The 26,505-nt window shown below is 41.7% G+C and overlaps 2 pseudogenes; both read left to right on the forward strand.

Annotated features, from left to right (window-relative positions):
- Positions 1-11,106: 11,106 nt before the first annotated feature.
- Positions 11,107-12,684, forward strand: LOC137011391 (uncharacterized; annotated as a pseudogene).
- Positions 12,685-12,686: 2 nt separating this feature from the next.
- Positions 12,687-13,869, forward strand: LOC137011394 (uncharacterized; annotated as a pseudogene).
- Positions 13,870-26,505: the final 12,636 nt, after the last annotated feature.

A 26,505-nucleotide genomic window follows, 5' to 3' on the forward strand; every position in this document is an offset into this window, starting at 1 on the left:
GCATCACCAACAGGAAAAATTGCAAAAATAAAAATGACTGTTTGGAAACTGAACAAGAATAAACAGATAGTCCCGCCCCCAAACTCACGTGATTGGTTGAGTCTGACGTTGACAGGTCAACAGATCAATGTTCTGAGCGTCAGTGTTTCACTCTTCAGGACGTCAAACTACAGACCGATTACTGAAAACGAGAAGGTGCTTTAACAAAATCACAGTGGCACTGTGGGATAGTTTACAGTGGTTCAGTCCTACTGTTAGGTCCCATTAACCTTGATGGTTACAAAACGTGTTGGACTGGTGTGACTGTATGGCTATAGTGCTGCTGTATGTTCTTATTGTTTATTAATCATGGCTGGCCTCATTAGCAGTATGAGGCGCACATTCGCTCTCAAATGCCACCCATAATGCAGGGCCACTGTGAAATGTTTTATTACAGGCTAATCAAAAGCAAGTTCCCTGAAGGAGCTGCGAATCAGGGGAGATTAGTTATCTAAAGCGTTTCCGACCCGTATCACCTCCCAGATCTATAATGGAACATAACAAGGTTTCTGTATCGTTTGGAGATTAGAGAGGTGCATTTGAGAAGGTAACATTTATCAGAAGACCCTCATTTATCATTTATCAAAAGCACACGCTAAAGGTCAATATCCGTCACGCATTTTACATCTTTGAGAGGAAAGCAAAATTAAAAAACAGAGCTCGCTGATATTGATCCAAGGTGTTTCGGAAGCTTCCTCTGAAGTGAATCAGCGATAATGGAGAGAAATGACAATGAATAGAAATTAAAGGCAAGATTTCTCGGAGAGTCTCCTGATTGGTCAGTCGCAGTGCTGCCATCACATTTACATATTTCTTTTAGCCCAGCAGAGAATATTTCACTAAAACCGACATCTAAACCTCTCTGAACAAACACTCAGTGTTGAGATTTTTAATATCTACAGTTTGTAGTTCAGTGATATTAAATATCTCATAAATTTTGATTTTTCTCTTTTTATTTTTTCAGCATTCAAATTTTGTTTATCGTTTACATTGTTTACATCAGACTGAATATTAATGCACTCATTTTGTACATTAGCATCACAATATGCTCATAATACAAAAATATTTTGAATATATTGCATTTTAATAACAGTTTGGTGACAGTTAGTGTTTGAAAGAAATTGATTCATTATTCATCAAGGATGCATTAAATTGATCAAAAATGACAATAAAGACAGTAATAATGATTTCAAATAAATGCTGTTCTTTAGAACTTTCTATTCATCAAAGAATCCTGAAGAATAAAATGCATGATGGTTTCCACAAAAGGAAATATAAACTGTAAAAATATAAATTGTCTTCAGTGTGAAAAGATGAATCTCAAAATCATTCAGTCACTGCTGGAAAGGTTTCAAATATCCAGAAATGCTTGAAAACTGATTAATCTGCAGGATCTGGAGGATTTTTCTGAAGAACAGAGCTCAGTTTAACTGCTCAGGACAAACAAGAGACTCATGAACAACCATCACAAAACACACAAACAGTCGTGGATCATCAGGTGGTTCACATACTTATGAATGGGGTCATTTTAATAAATTCAGCTATTGTTTTGTCTTGTGAATTACATGCAAACATCTTTTATGTAAAATATATTACTCAGGACAGTACTAAACAAAAAATAACATGCATTTTTTATTATCCCTCTTATTTTATTAAAATAATTCTCATTTTCACAGATTCTGCAAGGGGTTCACATACTTTTTCATGCCACTGTAAGTGAAAATGCTGCTCCTACAGAGAAGTCAGTTTGCGACCGCACCGCCCGTTCCTTAGACCTGTTTTATATCTGCAGTGTTTGTGATCTGAAATGAAGCCGTTTCCTCCCTGTTGATCACAATTAGACGTCATACAAACATCACAGGCACTGACAGGTAACGCACGAGTCAGATGTGACCGAGTAACCCTGAGTCAACATGTCATCAGCAGCTTGACCTCTGGTTAGAGTTATCAAACAAACTGTGAAGAACCAGCGAAGTTCTCAGAGCTGGAAGATCCATTTGCTTTGATTAAACGGTGGAGGTTTGATGTGTGTAATAAAGCTCTCTGACAGCAGAGTAAAGGTGGTCTCCACATGATCAGTAATGAAACGCGCTGCATTTGTTTATTTGTCTTCAGCTCTTTCTGGCACTCGACTCTTTAAACGAGCATCTCCATCTCTTTGAGGCAGTCCAGACCATCAATGTTTAGAAAACCTCACAGCCACCGCCGAGGAACACGGGGCGAAGCGTGTCTCCGCCGAGAGATTCCCGCAGCTGTAAAAACAGCCGAGCGCAGCTTTGGGGAAAACACACCTCCAGCAGCAGCTTCAGGTGACTGAACGCCTTCAGCTTCATTCATCACGTGCCGTCGGCTCAGCGCCACAGACTCTACCTGCCAACCGCAGCCGCTGACCGTGAGAAGACCGGACACGCTCGGAGATGCCGCAACTCACAGAGGCCTTCGCTTCCCAGAGAGATTCCCCACCGACACTCATCAGCAATGAGTTCTGATTCGACAAACATTAGAAACTTACAATAATGCTTAACAGATGATCAGTTCTTAGAAAGCTTCAGATGTCATGAAAATTATTATGTGCATGAACTGTAGATGTAGAGACCAGCTGCCCTATGAGGAAATCCCAAATCTGACCTGAAAAATTATTATTAAAATTACTAGATAATTATAAACAACCTCAGTATTTATTAGGTGAAAAAAAAACTTAATATCAATAAGTTATTGGTCTGTATGTAGATGTGTCAGCAAAACAACAACAACAACAACAACAACAACAACGTCATTTCGGCCACATTCATCAAATAATTTCCTTTTCCCCTACCTTTTCTTTAAAAGAAGCAAAAATTTGCATTACAGTGAGGCACTTATAATGGAAATGAATGGGGCCGATCCATAAACATTCAATAGTAGTCACAAGATGTAAACTACATGTGTGTTAACATGATTTTAGTATGAAAAATGTCTTACCTCTTCTGTGTAAAGTTATAACCAATATCATTACCATGATTATGTAAAACTACAAATCTTAAAACCCTAAAACGACTGTAAAAATGTTTGTCTGGCTATCACCAGACCAAGCTCACTTTAAAATTGAACATTGGTCTGGGGAGTTTGTAGCATTGATCAGCGGTTTGCAGAAGCAGCAATGGCATCGAGCGATTTTTGCAGGTTGTGCAAAAAAACATGAATATGAGTGATATTTACACCCAGTCGAGCGATTTGTTTGCTAAACTAAAGAAGTCATTCAGCATCGTTGAGAGGTTAAAAGGAATTGGATTGATGGTCGTGCGAGAGACGTCATCGTGTTATACCCGCCCAGAGCCATAGAAAGAGCTCTGTACCCGCCAATAGCGAGCAAGGTGGATAAGCCAGTCTGTGATTGGCTCCCGCAAAAGTGTAACAGAAGCAGCAGGAATGAATGTACGGGTTTCCAGACTGAGTTGCCGGGCAAAATCAAATCGCCGGCAGGTCAGGCTGGGTTTACCCAGTATATAATAATGTTGTTTTACACTTCAAATAATATACATTTTAACAGAAAAATAAATGTAAGTTTTTATATAAAATGATGAACTTGACATTTCTGCTTTTAAAGCCTCCAAATATTGTCCCCATTAAACTTCCACTGTAAGTGCCTCACTGTAACCTTTACTTTTTGCTATTTTAAAGAAAAAAAAACAAAAAAAACATGAGTCAAAATTATTTTTGTAGTAATCAACATTACGCAACAAATGCTGCCGAATGAGCTTAACTTGTACTGAACGTGTTCCTTTAAAACTCACACAGATCATTTCTCAGGACCTTTACATCAGCCTAAACGAGAGCTGAAAGCTGCAGAAGTGTGTGTGTGTGAGAAATGTGGAGTGGGTTGGTTTTAAACAGCTCTGAGAAATGATTAGAGTGATGTGACATTTGCGTTGTTCTCAGGGTAAAGAAAACAAGTCAAAGGTTTAACCTTCACTTCCGCTAAATATCCCGACATCAGCCTGAACTAATTTGAGTTTAACTTGTAAAAACTGTCCACTGGCCTGACATGGAAAAAGACTCAATAAAACACAAATGAGTTCCAGATGACCTACTGAACACACACACACACACACACACAGAAAGTCCTTCCATATGCCTCCATCCTTTGTTCTGTGAAGTCTGTGTAACAGACGCAGTCGAGCACTTCTTTCTCTCTGAGTGACGGGGCGCCGCAGCTTCTCTCTGTACTTCTGCAGTCATGTGATTTCAGGAACATGAAACAAGCAAAATACACCAAACTGAGAGATTTCATCTGGCACAAACTGCAATTTGACTGCTTATGCTTATTTCCATATTGTTTAATCTCTGTGAGATCCAAATAAAGGGGGAAGTACAGGATAAAACATCTTCTCATGTGTTTCCAGATTCCCATGATCTGTTCTTAAAGATGTTTACCAGTTCCAGCTCCTAGTGACACTCTACTAAAGTACTAAAAGATTCAGTATGTTATACTTGACTAAGTGATCAGATGCATGTTTTTCACCAGCTGAACAATAAAACAGGTGTGTTTGTGCAGAAGAAAGACCTCTATTATTTTCTTCAGAACATGTCAAACGAGTATAAAGAGGCTCGTTTAGCACAGAGAGCTGCGTTCTCTCGTTCAGCCGCTGTTTGCTCAGGGTTTCACGGCTTTGGGCCAACGACCCCCGCCCTCCTGCTCGGGCTCCTGTTAGGATGGAAACCCGTCTGATAGTTCAGACGACCCTGAGGGACAGAAACAGCCAGAGGAATCTAACAGAAGACCCCCAACACACACAATCAGGAGAGCCGTGTTCCCCTTCCAGCCTTCCGCAGTCAGACGTTCAAAGCTTCATCATTAAAACTGTGCCCTGGGACAATCACTGATCCAGCCCCCGAACACCCACGGCCGCGACACACACTGCGCTTCCATCCTTTACCTCTTTCTCTCTTACACTGTCACACACACACACACACACACACACACACACACACACACACACACACACACACACACACACACACACACACACAGGGTTGCCATGTCCATGGTTTTTCCCTACACCAAACATTATTTGTAGTGCCTCCCATCCAATAATTGCAAAGAACTTTGTGCTTTGTTTCTTCTGATCCATTGTCCAATTCTGTCATTTTATCATGAAATTCAAACAATAAATGGTGTTTGATGCTTCTAAATGTGACGTGACAGATCGCTGTAGCGCCTCAGTTCAAGCGGAGGCGAGGAGCACAAGTCTTTTCTTCCACTTTATTAATAAGTGCGGAGGGCATGACGAGGCAGAGAGCCGTGGGAGCGGGACGAGGCAAGAGGCGTGATTGCTAAAGAGCGTCACCTGCGCTGCAACGGCCTCGAGTCTCACGGAAGGAGATCTGGATGAATAAAAGGAGTGAGGACAGTGCAAGACGAGAGTGTTTATGTGTTTGTGGCAGTCATCTGTGAGGGGTTGCCACTTTTACTTTTGTTTTGTGTTTGTTTATTTTATAATTCAAGTTTGTTGAACTTTCGCCGGTTCCAGCCTCCTCCTTCCATTATCAATGAACAACAAATTATAACATGAAAAAACATGCATGAACATCAAAAGGTATGTTGAAAGATACAGTACAACTTTTTGAAACGTCTGTGGACACACACCCGGAGCATTAGGCAGCCATTTTTCTGTGGTGCCCGGGAAGCGACGGTGTTAGGTGCCTTGCTCAAGGACATATCAGTCATGTCCTGACAGTATTGAGAATTGAATCCGCAATGTTCAGATTACCAGTCTGACTCTCTAAACCATTAGGCCCCAAACAGAAACAAAACACAATGAAACTAAACAAACATGGAAATACACATTTCATTATGCCCCCCTGGGAAGACACAACCTCATGTCATAAAAGTCCAATTGAGGAGGGAGGGAGGGCGGGGACTCTGGAGAAGGATACAGAACAGGCGAAATGCAGGAAACCAGGAGAAATGACAGAGGGAGAGACCAGAGCAGAGATGACGGTGGGAGTAGCCAGGAGCTGGAGTAACCAGGCTGGGACCCAGATCTCAGCCTAGGGTTGTTGAAAGTATCGACTTCAGAGCAAAGTCTGTACTAAAATTTAAAAAAATGTTATGATACCGGCATTTCCCAATAGCATTTTGAGTGCTGTTGAGCGGATTCTTAAACACCTCTGATTGGCCACTGTGTTCACACGATCAACATATACATCTGTGATTGGCTACAATGATCAATGCTTCAAAAACATGTTTTAAATAGACATCAATGACGCTCTTCACCGAACGCTTACACAGATACACATGGGAGTGTTTTCTCCAGGCGAAGACGGAGAGCTGATGGGACCACCATCACTCCAATGTCTTTGGAGACCAAGGTGAAGCCGCAGCGATGAGCGTCCGAGGTAGAGCCAGGGTGCCAGAGGACTGTGGCGGAGCCGGTGGGATTGAGGACCAAGGTGGAGCTGGAGGAAAGGAGGAGCCCAACAGAGCCAAAGGAGTGGAGGGATGACGTGTAGCAGAAGGCCCATAAATCCATGGCACAGGCAGAGCGATGTCTGACCAAGGTGGCACCGGAGGGACGGAGGAGCCTGGTGGAGCCATAAGGATGATGGTTCCATGTGGAGCCGAGGGAGGAGCCAAGATGGAACCGACAGGTTGATGAGCCGAGGTGGAGTGATAGGTGAAGGGGATCCTCTTCACTAGGTGGAGCCAGTGATGGGAAGATGTATCCACACAGCAGTGGTGTAGACAAAGGAGGAGCCAAGGAGCTAAAGGGAACTAGCGGAGGCAGGGCCGATGGACTGGCTGGCTTTGGAAGAGGAGGTGGGAGAGGGAGGCTGGGTGGGATCTCTGGAGACACAGGAGACTTAGAGCTGGGTGGGACCAGTGGGGGTGGGAGATTCAGGAAGATATCCTCTTCTATTTCATAAAGGCATTTTGCAGAGGCCAGCTGCAGCTCACCCTCGACGGCAGGAGTGTGAGCGGGACTTTCCTCCATGACCTCGTACTTCACGTGCAGTCCCATGCACGGTGTTGGCGGCTCACGCACCTGGTCAGACAATTTGTGGGACTCGGGCTCCGGGGCGATGGTGGGCTCAGTCCTCTTGTTGGGCATATCCATCGCGGCATGCTTGAGTTTTCTGTCTGCAGTGAGCTCTGGGGTCATGTCCATGCAGCGGGGCGATGGCTGGCTGGGCTCTGGGTCCGGAGTGGGGCTGGTGATGTCCTCCGTTGGGCAGATGGTGAACGGCGATCCATTATTCACCAGCACCCACTCCACAAAAGTGCCCTGAGAGGCGTGCCTTGGACACTCACTCTGTGTTTGTACATCACCAGCCTCAGCGAAATACATATTACATTGACATAGAACAAAAGATAAAACAAAAGATAGACAGAATAGAAATAAAAGAAAAATAGAATACTTACTATAGTAAAAAATGCTTACTATAGTACATTTGCATTACAGTAAACTCATTTTTTAAAACCCTTTTAGTTCTGCAATAATCTGCTGTTTTCTTTAAAAAGAGACCAAACTTAAGTCTGTACTCCAAAGCATTCATGAATTAAAACGATTTAAGTTCAGATCTGTGATCGAAAAGAGGGGTGACAGAGAAAAGCACAGCGTGAACATGCTGCTAAACATCTGTTTTTGTGTTCACAGAAGAAAGAAAGTCCTTCAGTTGATGTCTGGAATGACATGAGTGTGAGGAAATGAGTGAACTATTCAGCTCAGACTCAACCTTCTGTTATTCACAAAAATAACTTTTTTCATTCACTTTCTGATTTTCATGCTGCTCCTGTTCACACAACTGGGTTGAAGTGTCTGACAGTGTGTGTTTTTGTGTGTGTGTGATTGATGAGGACTCAATGAGGTGCCTGAGAGAGCAGGTACAGCTGAACGGCCAGCAGTGTGTGTGTGTGTGTGTGTGTGTGTGTGTGTGTGCGCATGTGTGTGTGTTTAGGAGATAAATGAGATTCACTCTACGAGGTGAAGTCGGTCTCCAGACAGAATCAAAGAACCACTAACCCCTGACAGACAGACACACACACACACACACTTCTCCTGCTGCGGATCAGGGCGTGTGTTGTTGTTCATTACACCTGTACAATCTGTTTCTGTAGGTTTGTTCCCTGCAGCTCAGAGTTTCTCTCACGTTCATGTGGAATGAGAATGAAACTGTAAACAGCATTAGCACATTTATTCGTCTCACCTGAGAGCAGCTCCATTATTACCTCAGCTGAGAACACACACACACATTTAACACTGACACACACTCATCACATGATCATCACAAGCACCAATGACTGCATTTTTTAAAGGAAGTTCATTCTGAGACAGGTGATGTGATGCTGCTGGTTAGTTTCTCATTATCTGTTTACTTACTGTGAAACTAAACTCATCTCCACTGCGCTCATATGAGGCAGATTCTCACAGAGCAGAAGATAAGGACCGTCATTACGTGACTCTTTGTCAACACGTTACTAATATTGGCAATGTTAAAATGGCTCAGGGACAATAAATGATGTTTTTGTGGGAACCGAGAAATGCTTGATTGTGATTGTTATCCAGCGGCGAGTAAAGCAGCTTTAGTCCTCCAGCCCAAATAAACACAGATTACAAACTAGTCCATTACTGAGTATTTATTGGTTTGTTTCAGATGGACTTTTTTTCTTCTGGCAGAACCGATTATACATCAGACTGGATTTGAGAACTAGATTTAGAAAGTTACAAAATATGATTTTAAATGGGAACTGCAAATAATGCATTCAGAGTTCTGTGAGTTATTGTGTCTCTGTAAAATAAATATAGAAGTTTTCATCAGTATGTTATAATAACATCTTTGTTTCCATCCAATTTAACAGGTCACGTGCATTTCTACTCGATTTTGAGTTTCCATATTTTGCAGTGAACTTCAGTGCGGTCGACGGCATATTGACAGCAATTAAACACACGAGGTTTGTCCGTCATTAGGATGAAGGCCTGTGTGTTAGTGTGTTTCAGTTCAGAGATCACAGGCGTATCACTGTCAGTCTGTTCTTTGACTTTCTCTCTGTGTTCAGACTCTGTTTACCCGTCTGTTTCATCTTCTCTGTCTATATACACCTCAATCTCTCTCTCTCTCTCTCACACACACACACACACACACACTGCTTTCTTCTCTTTTACACAAGTGTTTACAGCTGCTGTTGGTGAATGAAGTGATTTCGAGGGCCGCAGGAACAGTAGCTGAAGTAAAACGACTGTCAGTCTGTCATGATTTAATCAGCCTCTTACAGCAGTAACGCATCTGTCGTTCTGCTCTAGACTTCAGTCGTTTAAAACAGCTCTGATTCTCCACTGGAAGAAACTCGTATCAAGCATGTAGTTTATTCAGTAACTGTAACGGAGCAGATATCTGTGCTTCTGGTGAAGCGCCTTCAGTACACAATGCTGTTAAACTCAGAAACTAATAAACAACCAACAGTGAGGCAGTTACAGAAACTACAAAAAAGCAGTTTGAGATCAGTAAGATTCTTTCTCTAAACTTTTGAACGCTAGTGTAAAGGCAAAGAAATGTCCCCACTAGTTACTGACATTAGAACTGCAAACAAATTCAGATTTTTTTAATGTTCTAAATTAAATCACTATAGTATGTAACTGTATGTAACAGTGATTTTACAGCAGCTCCCATTGCTTTTTTTTTTTTTTTTTATACAAAGCAACACAACAGTACAATAATAAAAACAATGTTGAATAAACAGTTACATTTCATTATATTATTAATAAAATTAAATGAATAAAGAGTTCTTCCTACAAGCATTAGAATAACTTTAGTTGTTTCCAAGTAACTTGGTGCATTAATACAGAAGCCGAACGGCTCATCCAATCGGAATCTATCAGTTTGATAATAGTAATTCTTCACTGTGAGGTGATTTCAGTATTTTATAAAGCCAAACGCTTCTTCCTCAGTGTAACAGGAAGCCTGACTCCCTCTCTTCCTGTCTGTCTCTCTCTCTCCTGCGCGTCGTTCTGAATTTGATCAATGAACTCAATTACCTTGTGTTTCTAGGGACCCTGAGTGGGCTTTTCCTCCGTGATGCATAGCGAACGCCACACCTGATGCAGCTCCCAAAACCTCCTCAATAAATAAGACACACACACACACACACACACCTCACAGACTCTCTCTCTCTCTGCTAGGCTGGCCACTAATACATGGGCTCAGTTCATGCATTATTAATGAAGAGAGCTCAGCGAGTGGCAGAGACAAATAGGGAACAGAATTCACTGACTGGCTGCGAACGCTCTTTTTAGCCATGCTTGAGTTTCCTCTCAGTCCATCCTGACACGGGAACATTTCTTATTACACTCTTTCCACTCTATAGGCTTCCTCTCTCTCTCTCTCTCTCTCTCTCTCTCTCTCTCTCCTCATGTAAGGGTTTGAAGAAGCACTCCACCTCGAAATCACTCATGGAAAAAGCTCTTTCTGGAGAGACCTGAGTGTGTGTGTGTGTGTGTGTGTGTGTGTGTGTATGCATGTGTGTGTGTGTGTGTGTGTGTGTGTGTGTGTGTGTGTGTGTGTGTGTGTGTATGCTTGTGTGTGTGTGTGTGTGTGTGTGTGTGTGTGTGTGTGTGTGTGTGTGTGTGTGTGTGTGTGTGTGTGTGTGAACAGAGCTGTTTCCCAGAGGCTTTAGGAGAATATCGGATTCAATCTGCTCAGCTTTATCTGAGGCACAGAGGTTTAGGTTTCTATCTCCATCCATTCTAGTCGCTGTGAAGTAGAGCTGAGCATTTACACCGGTTACAGCAGCAGTAAAACTATTATTACTGATTAAGCGTCAGTATTACTGCTGCTCACATTCAAGAGTTACTTCATCACATCATCAGTTGCATGTTTTTCACCTGCTGGATGATAAAATGGCTACAAAAAGATCAACAAAACATTTTTTATTCATCAAGTGACAGTAAAGACATTTATAATGTGACAAAAGATTCTATTTCAAATAAATGCTGAACTTTTGAACTTTTTATTCATCAAAAGAATCCTGAAGAATAAAATGTATGACAGAAATCTGAAGCAGCACAACTGTTTTCAGCATTGATAATAATCATGAATGTTTTTGAGCAGCAAATCAGAAAGCCCTCCTACACTAGGAACCGTAGAGCCACAAAGATACATCAACTGCGTCAAGAGCTTCAAAGTCTTAAACAACAGTACAAGGTGGCTAGAGAAGAAGATAAGCAGCTACTTGCTGAGCTTCACAACATCTTAAAGGTACTGTATGTAAGAATGACTGCTAGTGGTTGAAATGGGTACTGCAGTTCAAATTCAAAATATTGTTTGCCCCGCCCCCTCCTCAGCCAATTTGAAGACGCAAGGAGCGAGCTCAATTGACATTGGAAGGCGAGGAGACTTCTGTAAGATAATTAGTTGATTTATGATGAGTTGATATCATGTTTTAAAATGCTTCCATTCACAGCTATTTTTAGATGGATGCTGTGTCTTTTTAGGTCGGTACAATCTGCGATCTCTGACCCAGATTGTTCGCTGGCTTCCATGGCTGCAATTCGCTGCATGTGTTTTCCGCCAACTGGCAACCCAGGGTGGCAAAATACTATTGGGTAAATTGGCAACGTGCAGTCTCGCACAGACTGAAACAAAAAAAGAAATCCCGACACGGGACCCAAATTTCAAAGTAAAATAACTGGCTGTAGCAATGGTTTTCAGAGAAATGAGTATGTGAACTCAACATGTTTAATAAATATCTGCAAACATATTATGGTATTTTTATGCTTTAGTACGGTAAAAATCGTACATAGAGCACCTTTAAGAAAGACGCTCATGTCCCTGCGCAGGGCAGAGTGGCATCGGAGGCGGGGAAAGGAAAGAGCGAGGAAGCATGTTGCCACAAGCACAGCCTCATGTGCTCAACTGAGGAGGTGAGCTCTTTTCTGTGCAACACCTTTAGTGATCCTGATAGGGACGAGGAATAGGAACCACACAGAGCTCTCATAAGACCACAACCTTCGACAGTTGAGTTTATCATGAGGGAGCCCAGCCGGATGAAGGTTCAGGAGGTGGTGAAAAAGCCAGATCAGCTTGTGTACAAGTGCTGCCCGCAACTCCCACGCCACCTGTGGAAGAGTCTGAAGGTAAATTGGCGTAGAGGAAGAGTTGCTAAGCAGTGGAGATTTGGAGAAGGTGTATGGATTCCTAAGAAAGAGAATTAAAAGAAGATCAGACAGTCATCTCACTGCTAAGCGTCGAAAGCAAGGTCCTGTCGCAAGTTCCTTTTGAAGAACAACTATATGTAACCTCTGTTCATTCCAAGAGTGCCTGGCTGTTTGGAACACGCAGGAGTCATCACACAACTCATCAGGGCGGCTCGTGAAGGGAGAGGAGATCTCTCTGTGATGTAGTTGGACCTTGCTAATGCGTACAGATCCATACCTCACAATCTCATTGTGCTTGCCTTCCATCCAGTGACATCATGTTCCCAGTAGAATCACAGACCTTATCCTGGACTAATACAACAAGTTCAGGCAAAGAGCCACCACTGGGTCAGGTATTTCATACTAGCATTGGCTACAGAAAGGCATAATTACTGGTTGCACCATCTCAGTCATTCTCTTTGCTCTCATCATGAATATGATTGTGAAGTCGGCAGAGGTAGAGTGCAGAGGTCCCTTGATGAGCTTGAGTCATGGCTTAGCAAAGTGTATAAATCAGGTTTTCCTGGGAAGTTTAAGGCCTGGATTTACCTGCATTCAATCCGCCCCGGATCTTGTGGTCCCTGCTGGTGAATGAAGTGCCCATAACAACTGTTGAGGCCCTGGAGAGAAAGATCAGCAGCTACTGGCAAAGATGGCTTGGTTTACCTCGCAGTTTGAGCAGTGCTGCTTTGTATGGCACCAGCATCGTCCTGCAACTTCTGATAAGCAGCCTTGCTGAAGAGTTCATGGTGTCAAGAACATGGAAAGCATGGCAGTGCGGAAAGTCCAGAGGTGGCAACAGCTGGCAACAGAGGTGGTCCAAAGGTGGCAACAGCTGGCATAAAGGTGCGGACAGGCAGGAGATGGAGTGCAGAGAAATCACTGGAGGTGGCTGGAGGAGTCACAAGGCGCTGGTGGGGCCCATAGCACAGGGCCTGCAGGCATGGGCTATTTCTCGGTAATGAAAGTCGACAATGCTCAAGGCAAAGAGTGTCAACATCTGGTTCAAGAGGAAGTGCGGGCAGGCATGGAGGAAGTAAGAGCTAGCAGGATGGTGGAAATGGGGCAACAAGGAGCTTGGACTAGATGGGAAAGTGTTCAGCAACATAATATCACCTGGGCTGACATCTGGAAAGCAGACTTCCATTGAATTAGACTCTTAGTCCAAACGGTCTATGACGTCCTACCAAATCCAGCGAACTTCCACGTCTGGAGCAAAAGTGAGACACCATCTTGTCCCCTTTGTTCAGGTAGGGGATCCCTAGAACACCTCGTTAACCAAAAGCCCTTGGAGATGGCCGCTATCGCTGGTGCCATGACCAGATCCTTAAGGCAGTTGCTGAGAGCATAGCCACAGCCATCAATTCCATCAAGGGAAAGGACCATCAAGTTTCTCAGGACAGGAGAGAAGGTCCATCCACAACCGAGAGCAAAGTCTGACCTCCTCACTACTGCCACTGACTGGCAACTGGAGGTGGATCTGGGCAAACGACTGAAGATCCCAACCAGAATAATATCCACACAGCTTTGTCCAGACATGATCATTGTCTCAGATTTTACCAAGCAATTGATCTTGCTGGAGATTACCGTTTCCTGGGAACGCCAAGTACCAGGAGCTAGTGGAAGAGTGAAGGAGACAGGGTTGGCAAACTCATTGTGAGCCTCTGGAGGTCGGCCGCAGAGGATTTGCGGTGTAATCACTCTGTAAATTGTTCACAATGCTAGGCATAATAAAAGAGACAGATCTGCAACCGAAGCCACAGAGAAAGCAACTAGGTATCTTTGGATTAAGAGGGCAGATCCGTGGACAATTGAGGCTGGGACACAGGCTGGAGGCCGGGTCGCCTGGGTGAGGGTGTCTAATGTTGTGTAACAATCTTGAATTGTCACATTAGGTGCCCTGGTAAATGTAGATCCACTACCTGACACTAGGGGCAGTGTGGCCCTGATTGCTGTAGTATATCAGCAACGTAGAGGTAGAAGAAGTAAGATTGGTTTGGTGCTACAGCATGGTGGATGGTGTCTGCAACCCACTCTTATGAGTCCTGACTGGGAATCTTTGGGGATTTTCTGCTCAGTCAATAAGGACTCTTTAGTCTTTATGAACAATACAAAGGTGGATTATTCACCAAAAAGGCCCCTTTACCTCAGGAATTGTTGCCTTCAACTTCCTTGTGATTTCATGAGGCGCAAGGGGAAATGTATGCTGGTATGCTTGGGCACTTGTTGGATTATACCTGACTGGTTCAACTCACATCACTTCAAGATTTTTACTCCCTGGACTTCAGCTGCAAGGACTTCAACATTGCGAACTATCCAGATAAGTTACCATGTCACTTGGGAAGGGTGTTTATTTACACATGATCCTTCCCAGTGGTTAAATGATCTGACTCCAGTGGTTACTTGCTTACGGGTGATTTCATAACCTGATATTGATGATTGAATGTGTTCATTGTTTTTCTCTTTTACAAATTATATATACTTTTGCATCTACCGGTTGCCTTACTGAGTATTTTTGATTTTCATGGATCTTTTGCTGATGGTCCCTCCCTCATATAAATCTTGTGACAGTTTAGCTTAAAATACTAGGCCAAGTGTTACAGTTGTAAGACCCAAAACACCCAATGACCCCAGGATACATCACTGAAGATGTGTCCCAGCGCATCTGCATGATGTATCTCTTATTATCATATCAGAATGATTTCTGAAGTATCATGTGACACTGAAGACTGGAGTAATGATGCTGAAAATTCAGCTTTGATCACAGGAATAAATTACACTTTACTATATATTCACATAGAAACCAGCTGATTTACACTGGAATAATATTTCACTGTTTTACTGTATTTTTGATCAAATAAATGCAGCTTGATGAGCAGAAGAGACTCTTTCAGAAACATTAAAAAAAAACGTACCGACTTCAAAACCTTTGAATGTTAGCAGACAAAATGTAAAGTTTTACAAATATAATAAAGACATGTATTGTTTCTTGTGACAATGACGCGTCTCACAGAATCACAGACTAAAGCTGAGCTCAACACTGACAGTGACTGCAGTAAACGCAGATCTCTGTTCATCTGTATAATCACACAATGAACACGTGAACACACACTCACTCCTGCTCATCTCGCTCTCCATCCACCTCTGAAGAACATGTCAGATAACGAAACACATGCAGCACTTTGAATCGTTCTGGTGAACGCTTTGAAAGCGTGGTTTATTCACACAGATCTTCTCATGAAGGGTTTGTAGTTGTGAAGTAAGCAGACATCTGAAGCGTGTCGCTCCTGGACGCCTTTGAAAACTTGAGAAGTTTGGAATATTGATTTTAGTCCACTTACAAAACAAACAGAGACTAGTGTTTATATCACTGCTGTATTCTGATCAAAGAGTGTATATAGCATGCTATATATCACACACACACACACACACACACACACACACACACACACACACACACACACACACACACACACACACACACACACACACACACACACACACACACACACACACACACACACACACACACACACACACACACACACACACACACACACACACACACACACACACACACACATACAGCAGGGTCCAAAACTCTGAGATCATACTTTTTTTTTTTCAGTTTATAAGTTATTATTATTTTTTTCTTTAGGATATTACAGGATATAACTCAGAGATGAACAGATGAATGAATCTCCAGCATGATTTGAGCATCTTCAGCTTCATTGAAAGAACATTTGAACGTCTGAAAGTCAAAATCACTTTTTTTTACTCATTAACTTACATTTGATTAGTCACAAAAACAGAACCTCTGAAATCTCATTTGTGTGTTCAGACGAAGAAAATGTATGCCAGGTTTGACAAAACCCCACTGGATTTCATTTTTCATAAATCTCTGAATATGAGCAATGAAGAATGAGATTTGAGAGCTGCAGGGAAGGAGAAGATTTTCAGTGAATAACGAGTAAAATCTGAGTCTGTTCCTCACATGAAGCATTCGTTTAGACCAGTTATCATACTTCTATGGTGTTATTTTGTGTTTTTGGAGCTTGAAAGATGTGCTCATTTTTCCATAGAGCTGTCGCTGGAATACAGATTATGTAAAAAAGTATGTGCTCAATTGAGGATGGTCATTTTTTTATCCGATAAAAAGACATGCTCATAAACTACGAGGGAAACACATTTACCAAATAAATCCCTCAAAACCTCATGAGACTTTGGCTCAGCAGAGGTTGTGATTGGATAACTGGACTAACCAGTAGACCAATCACATCGCAGCATCTCAAATGTTGGTTTGGTGGTTCTGAAGCGCCTGAGTCAAAGTCTGTCATCAGAATGATTTGGTTTAATTCCTCCAGAAGCGTTTCACACGATTGTGTTCCCAAACACCAGCATCCGAACGCAAGATCACATGACAGCGTTTATCGTGTTTCGTCTGACGCTCTGAGACAAACTCATTTATGATGGAGGAGAAAGAGCCCGACTGAAGAAACTTATGTTTTCATTGCAGATATTTTGTGCCAATTTCCCAGGAAGTGACGATTTTGTTCTCTTGAACACATGGGATGAAAACGCTGCTTTATTTGCAGATGTTTTTTGCAACATTCCAATTTCACACACAAGTTAAATTCTCAACTTTGGATGGAAAGCTACGGTATTTCACCTTGACTTACAGCGAGATTCATCGCTCAGCTGTCGCTTGTACTAAAAAGCTCTGTCTGTTGAATTTGTGTGTGTGTGTCAGTGTGTGTGTGTTCAGGCTAATGGCGGCCGCTGTGTGAGGATTAGGGTGAGAGGAATATCAGATGTGTTTCTGATGAGGTGGCGAGCTCTCCTCCGCTCTCGCTCCGTTGCGGCTCCTCCGGCCCTTTGAAGTAGAAACTCCAGTTTAAGTAAACGCCTGACTGCCGTCCCCTGCACTTCTCGCGCTTGTCTCGCAGTAATTGCCTTATTTCATCAAAGCAGGTGAAGGGCCGCAGAATAACTCCTCTCTCTCTTTCTCGCTCTCTGCCGTCTGTCGAGTGTGTGTGTGGCAGAGCGTTCAGAAACAGGTGCGAACGTTTTAACCGTTGCACACCCAGATGTCACCGCTAAACTAAGGAGACTCGTCCCAGAGGTGTTTAATGAACTTTCCTCTCTGAAGGACTCAGAAAGTGTGACGCGCTCCTCTGCTGAACGTTCACGCTTCGCTCTCGTTCGTTCTGAACAGCACAGGGACTCAAATTACACATGCACATATCAACAGTTCAGACTGCCGTATTAAAGCAACAGTTCACCCAAAAATCATCATTCTGGCATCAGGTTGAATGCAAACTGAAGCTTTTTAAGGTTAAAAAGGACATAAAAGCACCATTAAAAGACCCTTAAGACCCATATGACTCGAGTGCTTTAGTCCAGGTCTTCTGAAGTCATGTGATATTTTATGAATCCCGATTTCAATTTTAGTCAATATTACATGATTCATGAGAGAAACAGCAAATTTGTGAATAAATCATTAATGCTTTACAATAAGTTCTAATTCAATAACATTAACTACATTACTTAAAGGATTAGTCCACTTTTAAATAAACTTTTCCTGATAATTTACTCTCCTCCATGTCATCCTAGATGTTCATGTCTTTCTTTCTTCAGTGGAAAAGAAATGAAGGTTTTTGATGAAAACATTCCAGGATTATTCTCCTTATAATGGACTTCACTGGGGTTCAACGGGTTGAAGGTCAAAAGTACAGTTTCAGTGCAGCTTCAAAGGCTGCATGTCCTACGCCTTCCCTATTCAACTACGGAAAAAAATGTCGAATAGGGAAGACGTAGGACATACAGTGTAAGCTTTCTGAGGAATACGGAAAGTGGAAGCACGTGCAAGCCGTTAATTTGTGTTTATAAATCATATACATTTACATTTTTTTTAGTAAATGTCTGATGGTTTCTCTAGATAAGACTCTTATTCCTCGTCTGGGATCATGTAGAGCTCTTTGAAGCTGCACTGAAACTGACATTTGGACCTTCAACCCGTTGAACCCCAGTGAAGTCCACTATATGGAGAAAAATCCTGGAATGTTTTCCTCAAAAACCTTCATTTCTTTTCCACTGAAGAAAGAAAGACATGAACATCTTGGATGACATGGAGGAGAGTAAATTATCAGGAAAATTTTATGTGAAAGTGAACTAATCCTTTAACATGACTAATAATACTTCTACAGAATGAATTAATTATACTAATGACAATTTTGTTAATTTTCCATTTATAAAGTTAAAAGTTGTATCTGTTAGCAGTAGTTAATTCACTGTGAGCTAACATGAACATACAATGAACAATTATATTTTTATTGATTGACATTAACAAAGATTATTAAATTCTGTGATAAAAAAATACACTACTGTTCAAAATTCTGGGGTCAGTATGAATTTATGAAAGAAATTTATACTTTTATTAATTAAGGATTCATTAAATCGACATGGAAGAGCATAAGAGACTTTAAGTTTCGTGTAATGCTAAGGAATCATTCTGCTGAAGTGAATCTTTTCAATGAATCATTTAATCGTTAGAATGATTGTTCATAAATCAGACGATTATCACATGATTTCGCAAGACTTGAAAAACAGACAGCAGTCCTGTTATGAACCAAAACTATTACAAATCTTTTTGTTAACTGAAATAGAGCTGATTTAAAAATAAATAAATAAATAAATACAAATTTTAGAAATATTGAAAAAAGTACTTACTCTACAGAGAAATTACTGAAACTAAAACTGAAATAAATATAAAACCGGAAATAAAGCTGATTCAAAATATTAAGTACCATAATACTATATAATAAATAATTCTAAAATGACAGCCTGATGTAGATCTGAACTCTATAACATTCTGCTGTGGCTGAATTCAGTTTCTCACACACAAACACAGGAGAAGGAAGGGGAAGCCGACTTAAAAACACGCCTGTGTCCAGCGCTTTATGAGCTCTTCAAAAGACTTCAGACGCAACAGCACAGCATCCAAAGAAGATATGAAGGGAATTAGATTCAGTCAGTTGTGAAGTTTTGAGCTGTGCTTGAGTTCATTCTAGATTTGCTCAGTTTAGGGGTGTAGAAACGGCTCTGAAGCTGCAGTATGTCGTGTACGTGTGCGTCTTTGTCTCCGGCCGTCCATCCGGATCGGATCGATGGACTCTGTGAGCGCGGGACAGTGTGTCAGTGTGTCGTGGACGCGCTGGTCTGGAGTCAGTGCCGCCCTCCATCACTGTCTGTCAGCGGAGCAGAATGAGCTGTCTGAGAGCCGATCGATGCTGACATAACGCACAACACACACTCACACTCACAGCACTTCCTCTGTCAGAAATCACACACTGATACATTACACACACAAACACTGACACGCCAAACGCCCAGATGAAAAATGATGTTTGGACGGTCATAGAGGCTGTTTCGGGGGTTTGAGAGACGATCTGCACACAATCTGAAGAGTCTCTTTGAAATAAAAGTTCAATACAGTGAAACTTCCTCTCCATTACACATCTATAGGACATTTACTGCAAAAATCATCATGATTGACAGCGCAACCAGGAACTCATTAACATAGGCCCGCCCACATTTACATATTCAGGAGCTGCTAAATGTCTCTTTAATTTCGATGGTCTCAACAGCCAATAACTGAGCTCACAAAAGCAGTTTCCTGATGTTTTTGTGGACGAGGGCGTCTGCCTGATTTGAGTGGATTCGTCAAAATGACTAATGAATTAGTGACAAACACAGTGACGCAGCGCAGGTATTTATTTCATTAAATCACAGCTAAGCCATATCACGATTTCGGTTTTATTTCGATTATCGTGCAGTCCTCATGGGAAGGGTTTCCTTTTACAAGTCTTCATTTTACTAACTATACATGATAATATAGTTAGATTTTAATTTTTTATATACAGTAGCATTGTAATAACCTGCCGTCTGTGACGCATCAGGACAGAAAGAGTCCTCAGCAGCTCCGTCCGAGAGATTTACACACACACACACACACAGCTAAGCCAAAAACACCATAAAAGCACTGTTAAAGCAGTTCAGTAATAATAGATTATCAAAAAACAAACAAATGTAGGGCGGAGACTTGGTTTTATCTGCCGGGTGATTGGATGTCGAGATGTGGGCTTCACTCTAAAAAATGGAGGCGGAGCTTGAATGCAAGCTTACAGTGGATTATAAGGAAGGGGCGGGGTTTAAACACACTAAAAGATTGGAGAAGTCCTGCATATGTCATCAGAGGGAAGTCTGTCGCTTTACCGGATGATCCAGTTGTGGATAAAAAAAAAACAAACAAAAAAAACAATAAAAAAACTTGTTATTGTTTAAAAAAGTCAAAACAATAAAAAAGGACCACATGCATGAATTCTTTTACAATAAAATCAATAAAATCCACTTAGATAATATATAGGATGAATTTATAACTTACAAATGTGCTGTACGATCATCATGTGTCTAAATGTGCCGAGTGAATTTATCAGATAATAACTTGCATTTGTGTCCGTTTCTCACACAGAGCATGTAATAGAGAGCACGAGTCACATGGACAACTGCTTTTAAGAGCTTTCTTCGGCTTGATGATGGCGGTCCTTATGAAGTGAAAGAGCTGCGAGGAGGTTTGGACTGAGTAAATGATGAGAGTATTTAGATTTTTGGCTGAACGATTCGTCGAATGCATCTAATGAACACATAACTGAATGATAAGTATCTACTCCTGACAGATCTGGCGGACGTCTTCGGCAGTCGCTCAGCTCTGAATCTCTCGAACGGAGCGGCGCGTGTGCCAGCGAGCGGCGCTGGGGTTTGGTGGCGCGCCAGAGACGCACATGCTCATAACCTGGAAAGCGGCGGCCCGTCGAGCGAAGCATGGCGGCTCAGCGTCGCTCGCTCTCTCCAGACTCATTCACAGCTTGTTTCTGCTGTTCTCTCCAGCCTGTCAGAAAAACGAGTGTTTAACCCTGACGCAGGGAGAGGATGACCCCTGATCCCCCCCGCCGCAGCGCTGGCACAGTGACCGGCACAGGCTCTGGCCGCTCCGTTCGCGCGGCCGGCCCGGCTGTCGGTAACAGGTGTCGCAGGCTCAGAGTTCCCTCGGCACCAGCAGTCGAGCACAATGGTTCCTGCTGCTGTAGGATGAGTTACAAACATGGATCCGATCCCAGACTCACACACACACACATGAATCCTGCCAAACAGTGTGTGTGTGTGTGTGTGTGTGTATGTAACATTAAAGGAATGTTCTGGGTTCAATACTTACAATACAAAACTAATGTTCAAGACAAGACGCTTCAGTCAAAGGCATTTTCATGCATTGGTCAGTTTGAGATTTGGGCCTATTTTGCTTCCATAACTTGTCTTCATTCAGACTAGCAGAAAGAAAACATCCAAAAATCCACATTTAAGTGTTTAAATCTCAATTCCAATACATATCTTTAAAGGCAGTGAGACGCTCTACACAGTTTTATTCTTTATTCTAAAGGTTTGTTCATATATCATTTGCCTAGTTTATACATTTTATTGTTTGTTTTCTGTCTGTTAACAGTATTTTCTGATTTATGGAGTCCTAAAAAAAGAAATCCAGAAATCACTCTGTAAAAAGTCAACAAAATCAAATAATTATGAAACTGACTTTATCCCATTGTTCAGATCTCTGTTCTGGAAACGCATGCAAATTAGTGCATATTTAATTAGATAATGCCTCATTTGCATATTTAAACACCATTTCAGAAAATGTGTGCAATTTGTAATGTAATCAATCAACTGGGGAAGTAGATCATTTTTACTCTATTCACCTGTGGTGTCTTGCCTTAATTTAACCTAATGACACTTTTATTCACAGGGAATGATGGGAAAACAGGGGAAAAGCATGATCAGGTTCAGACGCAGTGCTCGTACGTCACAGGCGTCAGGATTGATCTAGAACGATGCATTTACAGACCTCATAAACAAGACAAACTGCTATTTCTGATAGTCAAACTCAAATAGTGAGGTTTAAGCAGGAAACCTCTGGGTTCAGATCGTTTCAAGTTTTCAAAAGGTTTTATTTGTGCTCTTACTCTAGATTGCGTAATATACGTATATAGTATACACACATGTACACACTCAATAATGTTAAAGGTGCCCAAGAACGTTCTTTCACAAGATGTAATACAAGTCTAAGGTGTCTCCTGAATGTGTCTGAAGTTTCAGCTCAAAATACCCCATAGATTTTTTTAATTTTTTTTTTTTTTTAACTGCCTATTTTGGGGCATAATTAACAATGCACTGATTTACACTCGATTTACACCTGCTTCCTGCCACACGAGCTGTCGACAATATTACAGCGCATTTACAAAGTTCACACAGCTAATATAACCCTCAAATGGATCTTTACAAGATGTTTGTCATGCATGCTTCGAATTATGTGAGTAAAGTATTTATTTGGATGTTAAAAGTTTTATTCTGAATGAATTTGAGGCTGTCCTCCGTGGCTAACGGCTAATGCTACACTGTTGGAGAGATTTATAAAGAATGAAGTTGTGTTTATGAATTATACAGACTGCAAGTGTTTAATAATGAAAATAGCGACGTCTCTTGTCTCTGTGAATACAGTAAGAAACGATGGTAACTTTAACCACATTTAACAGTACATTAGCAACATGCTAACGAAACTTTTAGAAAGACAATTTACAAATATCACTAAAAATATCATGATATCATGGGTCATGTCAGTTATTATTGCTCCATCTGCCATTTTTCGCTATTGTTCTTGCTTGCTTACCTAGTCTGATGATTCAGCTGTGCACAGATCCAGACGTTAATACTGGCTGCACTTGTGTAATGCCTTTCATAATGTTGGGAACATGGGCTGGCATATGCAAATATTGGGGCGTACACCCCGACTGTTACGTAACAGTCGGTGTTATGTTGAGATTCGCCTGTTCTTCGGAGGTCTTTTTAACAAATGAGATTTATATAAGAAGGAGGAAACAATGGAGTTTGAGACTCACTGTATGTCATTTCCATGTACTGAACTCTTGTTATTCAACTATGCCAAGATAAATTCAATTTTTGAATCTAGGGCACCTTTAAAAGATTTGGGGTCAGAAAGACTTTCAAACAAATGCAAAATAAAAAACATCCACTTTTCACCATTCCTAAAAGTCCCACAAGTCCTACATTTTTTTCATTGACTACCCGGCTTCACCTGGAATTGTGTTGCATTACAGAAGTTTGGCAGGTTGTGATATGCTTTACAACAAGGAAGTTTCTCGTTCTGTCGAGGATCTCAGACATTATGAGCTCCGCTTCATGTTCACTTATCAAACGCCCTTAAAATTTCTATTTTGTCAGCAACCAAACGAAACGTGCGGAAATGTGTTTGCCGTCCACAAACCCCCTCTCTCCAGCCGAATCCCCTGTTCCTCCTACACAGCTCAGATCAATTTGTCTTCAAGACACAAATCCATATTTTTTTCATCCCAGGTATCACACACACACACACACACAGGCGCTGATTCAGCTTTACGGGCAGACACATGCTGACCTCAGAGCCCCACACCTCTGCTTCACTCGCTCTTTCATCATCCCAGAGTAAAAGTGTTAAAGCGTCTCCGTCTGTCTGTCTGTCTGATGGTCCGCGGAGCGTTCCTCTTCCCTGAGCCGCGGCTCTCAGCGCTGGGAGAGACGCTTCCCTCGAGCTCTTAGCGGATCAATACTACACAGGACTTAAATTAGACCTCCAGTCAGACAAATCCACCTCAGCTGCCATCAGTCCAACCCACAATCCCCTGAAAATTTACTTCTTTCCACTAAGTTAAGCAATAAGAGCAAGAAATGAGAAGGAAAAGAGCAGCTGTCTTTACAGTTTCTAATCTTTTCTCCTCAAAGATGCCGTCCTCACAAACACACACGCTCTTAAATGCACAATTGACAAGCGTCCGTGAAGAATATAAAACGGCACGGAAAAAAACAAACCAGAAGCGCTGTAACACAAACACACTCGTGTCTCCATGGTCATTTAGATTTATATCGTTTTATTTTAAAAAATTGAACTGAAATTTCTACGCCTTAAAGTAAATATTTCATTTTTTTAATAAGCATTTTGGACATTTTTCAGCCAAATCTTCCACCACACAGAAAGGCAAAAAACACATTTACTTAATTTTCTAGATATAACAATGAATATTGTATAGAATCATTTTAATTACAACAAATGCAGTAATTAAATATATATATATATATATATATATATATATAGGCTACAGCTGATACTGCTACAGCTGGCACAGTGCCAACACCATACCTGACACACACACACACACACACACACACACGAGCGACACCTGAGGGAGTTTTCTGTCACTTTCAGTGTCTCACAGGTACTTACAGCTCATTACACCTGCTCTGTTACACAACACACACACGCGCAGGCTCTTATCGTGTGTAAGAGGATCTGTGTGTTGGTGACTAAAGCCTGCTGGTAAAAGCCTCAGCTCACAGGTAACACACACACACACACAGGCTTTTGTCAGTCAAGAGCTCATACCTCAAGAGTCACTATGATCTAATGAGTGATTAACGTTTAAAGAGTCTGACCTGCTCTAAAGATGTTTGTGTTTGTTGAACTTGAGTGTCACATTAGCTGGAAACTTCTGTTCAGTGTTTAATAATAAAACAGGCCTGTCAATAGATAGTCTTACTGAGGGTCAGACATTCATATTGCAGCAAAAAATGTGACTAAATCACCCACATAATTCAAAATGTTGGCTCATAAAATGCCTTGAAATAAATGTATTTGTCTTTAATTTATAATATATATACACACACACACAGACACACACACACACACACACACACACACACACACACACACACACACACACACACACACACACACACACACACACACGTCTTACAGATGTCACTTGCAATCTGTTTGTTTTTAAGCTCTTGGGGCGGGACTGACTGTCTGATTGTCTGACCAATAGCAGATGTTTAGAAAACCTGTCATTATTTTTGCAGTTCCATTTGGTTCCACTAGTTATGCAAAATAGACACACTGCAGCTTTAAACATTTTTATCTCAAATGAAAGTGTGAACTTTGACAGCCGTAACATCAACAACAACCTTCAGCTTAACCTCAAGACGCCGAGGACGTGTCGTGCCGCTTTCCTTCTCTTGATGTGCTCGAACACTGATTCCCGACATCACGAGGCATTCGTATCCCAGCGATACCATTAACACGTTCAACAGGACAGACAATTGGAAATAATTCTATCGCACGCTTTTATCCAGAGGCCCTGCGAGTCCCGGTGCGCGAGCAGCTCATTTTCCTGTGACCCAGGTGCTCGGATTCCCAAAGGTAATTTTCGCTGAAAACATCGAACCTGTTATGAATAATAATAACAGGCAAACCGCAGCCACCTGGCCAGACGGAGAATATCATTCTGATTAGTGGGTGTGTTCACTCGCCACCTGATTTCCCACCAGTTCCGCTCTCCTCATCAATAACAGAATACCCATAATCCTCCACTCACGCACCTGCATCCTGTAGAGGGTGCTGCTCGCGCTACTCACACCTGCACCTTTGTGTTCATAACCCTCCAACACACACACACACACACACACACACACACACACACACACACACACACGGCAGAGAGCTATTACACTCTTGAAGAGAAGCACCCGAAATGTGCTGTTGTTCTGGTTCCTCTGCCAATGAAGAAGCACTGCCAGATAAACAGTCAGGTGTGTGTGTGTGTGTGTGTGTGTGTGTGTGTGTGTGTGTGTGTGTGTGTGTGTGTGTGTGTGTGTGTGTGTGTGTGTGTGTGTGTGTCAGGAAATCAACACTGAACTTTTAAACAAGCTCAACATGAAGCCATTGAACCAGTGTAATTTCCTCAAAATACAATATTTATTGATTTATAGACCCCAACAAAAATTATGTTATTCAATATGATACTTTTCATGCTTAAAAAACACAGAAAGTTTATAAACTGAACTGAAGCATTTATCATCAAATGATCGGAGCTGAGACTTCTTTTAGAAACTTAAAAAAAAAAAAATCATATTGACTGAATCAATTGTGAGTCGAATATCTTCATACACACCCGGAAAAATTTGTTTGGATTTAAATATGCAAATGCTTAAGAGTCTGTGATTGGATCGTCTTTTGCAGTGATTATTATGTTTCTAGCATGTTATATGTTTGGCAACAGCTCTTCTAAACCTAACTGATGGAGTGTGTAGCTTTTCATTCCTTAAACATCCATGTAGGAAGACACATCATGGCCATATT

Source organism: Chanodichthys erythropterus, chromosome 21, assembly GCF_024489055.1.
Source record: "Chanodichthys erythropterus isolate Z2021 chromosome 21, ASM2448905v1, whole genome shotgun sequence".
In the NCBI taxonomy this organism is placed as follows: Eukaryota; Metazoa; Chordata; class Actinopteri; order Cypriniformes; family Xenocyprididae; genus Chanodichthys; species Chanodichthys erythropterus.